Raw genomic sequence first — 5,701 nt, forward strand, 5'->3', positions numbered from 1 at the left:
TTCCATTTATATAAGGTACCTAGTAAATGTCAGAAAGTAGAATGGTGGTTGCCAGGAGCTACAAGAAAAAGGGAAAGTGGAGCTACTGTTTAATGGATACAGAGTTTCTATTTCGGATGGTAACAAAGTTCTGGAGACAAATAATGGCGAAGTGGAAGTACAACATGAATGTACTTCACATTGATGAACCAACACCAAAAAAATGTGCAAAAGACCTGAAAACACAAAGATGAGTATCCAAGTAGTCAAATCATATGAAAAAATGTTCATCACCAATTACCAGAAAATGTAAATTGCAGCCCCAAAAAGATACCACTGAACACCCCATGACTAAATTTTTCCTTGACAATATCAAGGGTCAACCAAAGTGTAGAACAACTGGAGCCTCATACCCTGCTGGCTAGAGTATAAACTGGTATAACCACTTTGGTTAAGTATTTTCACATCATCAACTAAAGTTGAATAAAGGCAGGTTTATGAGCCAGCAATTTGAATAAAATGGTAAAATTAAACAACAAATTTATTGTCTCAAAATTCTGGAGGCTGAAAATCCAAAATCAAAGGGTCAGCAGGGCTATGGGCTATGCGTCCTGTGAAACCTGTAGGGGAATCCTTCTTTGCCTCTTAGCTTCTGGTGACTGGCCAGGTGGCATACCTTGGCTTGTAGATGCATCACTACGATCCTCCATCTTCACATGGCATTCTGCTTTCGTCTCTTCACACAGCTTTCTTTTTATAAAGACACCAGTCATATCAGATAAGAGGCCCACCCTACTCCAGTAAGGCCTCATCTTAACCCATAACATCTGCAAACCCTGTTTTCAAATGAGGTCACATTCTAAGGTACTGGGGGTTAAGATTTCTATATACCTTGTTTGGAGAAGAAGAGGACACAATTCAGCCCATAACATATACCAAAAAGTAATATAATATTCATAAAATTAGAATATTTCTGAAATTTCATATTAGAAGTTCATAAAAATAGAATATTCACAAAAGCAATTTTAACAGCCCAAAACTATGAACAATACAAATGTCTATCACTATTAGAATGAATTCTAAAGTTGTAATATATTTTTGCAATATAATACTATACAGAAATTAAAATAACTACAAATGAAACAACTTTGATGAACTTTACAGATAAAAAAGCCACACAAGGCCGAGGCGGGTGGATCACAAGGTCAAGAGATCGAGACCATCCTGGTCAACATGGTGAAACCCCGTCTCCACTAAAAATACAAAAAATTAGCTGAGCATGGTGGTGCATGCCTGTAATCCCAGCTATTCAGGAGGCTGAGGCAGAAGAATTGCCTGAACCCAGGAGGCGGAGGTTGCGGTGAGCCGAGATTGCACCATTGCACTCCAGCCTGGGTAACAAGAGCGAAACTCTATCTCAAAAAAAAAAAAAAAAAAAAAAAAAGCCATACATTAAATGCACACACTGAACCAATTATATTACATTTTAAAAATAGGCAATCTAAACATTTTTAGGGATGCATGGTTATACAGTTTAACTGTAAAGACAACAAATGATTATCATAAACTGAGGATGAAGCTGATTAAGCGTTAAAATTAGAAAGGAACATAAAGGAGTTTTTGGGATACTAGCAAAGTTCAATTTCTTAACCCACATAAGTTATATGGTTACAATGAGTTTTACTCCATTACTGTGTATACTGTTCTGTATGTGGTAATTTACAGTGTAGCTGAAAGAAAAGGAGCTTTGCTGGAAAAAATAAAAAATACTTAAAAAGCAAATTAAACAAAGTTAAAGGGCTTATATAATACGCTGTCTTTTATATAAGAAAATAAAATATCTACTCATTTGTGGGGAAAAAAAGACAGTAAACTAGAGAATAGATTGATTACCTTAAGAAGGTAAATTAAAATGGGTGGAAATAAGTAATGGGTAGGTGTGGGGAGAAACTTTCAGACAGTACTGACATTTGGAACCATGCTAACATTTCATATACCCCAAAATAAGACAAAAAGAAATCATTAAGAATGGGGGTGGGAAGCAAAATAGAATTCAAAATAAAAACAAATAAGCTGAACCATCTATTAAATGAGTAACATAACCACACTGAAAAAAGAAAAAGAATTAACCCAGCCCAAGTAATTTTTTAACACAGTACTGAACTATGTGTCCTGAGGCTAAAGACCAGGACTCAAGCAAATACTGAACTAAATAGGGGTGTTTTTTGTTTGTTTGTTTTTTGAGATGGAGTCTCACTCTGTTGCCCAGGCTGGAGTGCAGTGGCATGATCTTGGCTCACTGCAAACAACCTCTGCCTCCTGGGTTCAAGTGATTCTCCTGCCTCAGCCTACAGAGTAGCTGGGACTACAGGCCCATGCCACCACACTCGGCTAATTTTTGTATTTTTAGTAGAGACTGGGTTTCACCATGCTGGCCAGACTGGTCTCAAATGCTTTACTTCAAGTGATCCACCCATCTTGGCTTCCCAAAATGCTGGGATTACAGGTGTCAGCCACTGTGCCTGGCCTAGAGGTCTCCTTTTGGCAAAAGTATAGGTTCCTCCAGAATTTCAAAACTTCATTGTTGGCCAAGTGCAGTGGCTTATGCCTATAATCCCAGCATTTTTGGTGGCTGAGGTGGGAAGATGGCTTGAGTCCAGGAGTTTGAGACCAGCCTGGGCAACAAAGCAAGACTCGGTCTCCACAAAAATGTTTTAAAATTAGCCAGGCATGGTGGTGTACACCTATTGTTCCAGGTACTCAGGAGACTGTGGTGGGAGGATCACTCGAGTCCAAGAGTTCAAAGTTGCAGTGAGCTGTGACTGCACTACTGCACTCCAGCCTGAGCAACAGTGAGACCCTGTCTCAAAAAAAAAAACAAAAAACAAAACAACAACAACAACAACAACCTATGTTGTTATTCTAGGGACAGGCAACTAAGTTAATACATTGTGGATAATGGGAACCAGAATAGTCATCAACACAGATTTGCCAATATGGAAGAGAACAAGGTGAACTTTGTGGTGATGGACTAAAATTGAAGGTATCGGTATGAACTGATGGTAGCTTTTAATATAGGTAAAATACACAGACAGATAGACATGGATGTGTATGGATGTATGTGTATTCACTCACATACATACTCATATATCTATTTCCTGACTGTCAGTTGAAAGGGCCTAGAAGCAATGACACCCTGGTAGCAATGAACATACCCAGCACATAGACCTTGACTTCCAAATGCTATTCTCCACTCAAAGAAATAGAAGTGCCTGGCTCCAGGGTTGAAATGAGCCTAGAATATCTTCTTGTGCTAAAGAGGAAAGAAAACACTCAATGTATGATGAAGTCATATAGAAAGGACACAGGATCAGCTTGAAGGGGCTCCCACTGGCCCAATTTAGGATAATTTGGGCATCAATATGAATGACAGTAAAGAAATGTACCCACTGAATAAAATAAGAATCCAGGAGTCCACAATGATATTTTTAAAATAGGGGGTGGCAAAATGAAAGTTCTTATTTATAGCAGAAAGCTACCTAATAACATAGAACAATGAATCAGAAAATCACCATTTTGGCAACAATCAGAGTAATAAATGATTCAGGCAAGACTTATCAATGGAGGCTAGCCAGTGGGTAAAAGTTTGAGAAATAACAGGATACTCAGAGCCTCAAAATATTCCCCACAATATACCTGTAACTTACAAAAGGAAAAAAAAACTTTACAGTGGAGTAACCTTACAGACACTATCTTAACCAAGTGATCAATGTCAATGTAAGGCCGGTGCCTCCTTGGGAGCCGAATGGACACGCCCTTCTCTCTCCGCGCCTAAAAACTACGTCATCATTCTGAGCATATTGCTCAGCATTTGCCCTCTCCACGCGGGCTCCCCCTTGCCCATTTCCGCATTCCAATCTCAGCCCTGCACCCACCAGAAATTTTGAAAAGGCCCGCCAAGAACCTGCCCTATGGTAACTCTCCCGTACGTCCTCGACCAGCCCCTCGTCCGTGCTCACTCCCTTCACACCCAATGGAAATGCCCCCGCTTTGTTCACCTTGCCCGTCCCCAGTCTTTTAACACCCAATAGAACTACCTTGTCTTTGTTTCCCCCGTAGTCAATCAGCTACTTCTACTCCCTATAAAACCCCACGCCCAAAGAAGAGAAGCGCGACTTCTCCGGCCCCTTTCCAGGACCATAGAACCTCGCCCGGGAGCTGAATAAATTGGCTTTTAATTTCCTCACTCCGGTCTGTTTCCTCCTTGAACTCAACAAGAAGTCTAACAGTCAACATCACCAGAAAAGGAGCAAATGGACAGCATGTGCCTCCATAAGCATCTTTTCTATGGCATTCCTCACAAATACGCATGAGGTGAATTTCTTCAGGAGAATGTATCAAACACATCCAAATTGAGATGTTCTACAAAATGAATGGCTTCAACTCTTCAAATATCAAGGTTATGAAAAAGAAGCAAGATTAAAGAACTATTCCAGGTTACAGGAGACTGAAAAGACAACAACTAAATGCAACCCATAACTCAGAATTTTCTTCTGCTGTAAATGACATTATTGACACCACTGGTGAAACATGAATAAGCTAAAGAGGGGAGAAAGAAACAGCAAGTGACAGGAGAGCAAGAGTTAGAGACAGAAGAAAGAAAAGTCAAGACTAAAATACAGAAAAATATTAACAGATGGAGAACTAGGGTAAAAGGTATATTTAGGAATTCTTTGTACTATTCTTACAACTTTTCTGTATGCCTGAAATTATGTCAAGATAAAAAGTTCAAAGACAAAAATCTCTCACAATACATAAAATCAGACATTTCATAAAAGCAGAAAACAAAGATGAAAAATTGTTCAACCACTTTAAATACTAGAACACCACTTTTGCTACTTAACACAAAAAACATAAATGACAAAATTCAGTGGTAGCAATTCTGGAAAACCTGATACACATTTCATACTTTGCTGTTTGATGACTAGTCCAATCTTTTGAGGGACAACTTACCAATATGGACTAAGAGCAATAAAAATGCAGAGACTCTAGTGATATCACTTCTGGAACTCTATCCTAAATAAATAAATACAAAATATTGAAAAGGCATTATACAAAGATATAATCACTGCAGTCTTATTTAAAACAATGTAAATTGGGGAAAATCCCAAGTGTAACACAGAAAGAAAACTGAGATATAATCATTCAGACACTAAAACAGTCTATAAAAACTATGTAAACATGGAAAAAAGCTTACAATAGATATAATAAAGTAAAATTGTATGAAAGCAATGATTAAAGTACAGTTTTAAAAGCATCTACATGCAGCAAGCACACTCAGCCCCCTTGTCGTGAGATACCCTGTGCCGCCTAGGGACTCTGCAGACTTCCTACCAGCAAGAAGGCCCTCACCAGATGGAGCCACTCAATGATGGACTTCTCAGCCTCTATAGCTGTTAAAAAAAATACATTCCTTTTCTTTATTGAAAAAAAATTACACACAGAGTAAGACTAAAATTCACAACACTGTTACAGTATTTATAGGGTAATGGTATTGGTGAGTGAGGTTTTTCCTTTTTGTCATCTTTCAAGATGTCAGTAACTAAATACTGAGGAATATATAACTAACCAAAGGAAATATTCTTAGTTACTATTTTAACATCCTTTGTATCTTCAAAATGCATCTGAAAAATATCAGTCATGATAAAGAAAAAAGTCAAAA

At 38.3% G+C, this 5,701-nt stretch overlaps 1 protein-coding gene across 1 annotated transcript in view; it reads right to left on the reverse strand.

Moving 5' to 3' along the window:
• LOC105707282 (disintegrin and metalloproteinase domain-containing protein 20-like) overlaps positions 1-5,602 on the reverse strand; it is a 69,167-nt gene extending 63,565 nt beyond the window's left edge. Inside the window, 1 exon segment of the mRNA XM_012438229.3 lies at positions 4,993-5,602. The gene's annotated coding sequence lies outside the window, so the exon portion shown is untranslated.
• Between the last annotated feature and the right edge of the window lie 99 nt (positions 5,603-5,701).

Source organism: Aotus nancymaae, unplaced genomic scaffold (assembly GCF_030222135.1).
Source record: "Aotus nancymaae isolate 86718 unplaced genomic scaffold, 86718_ANA_hifiasm-v0.15.2.pri h1tg000011l, whole genome shotgun sequence".
Classification (NCBI taxonomy): Eukaryota; Metazoa; Chordata; class Mammalia; order Primates; family Aotidae; genus Aotus; species Aotus nancymaae.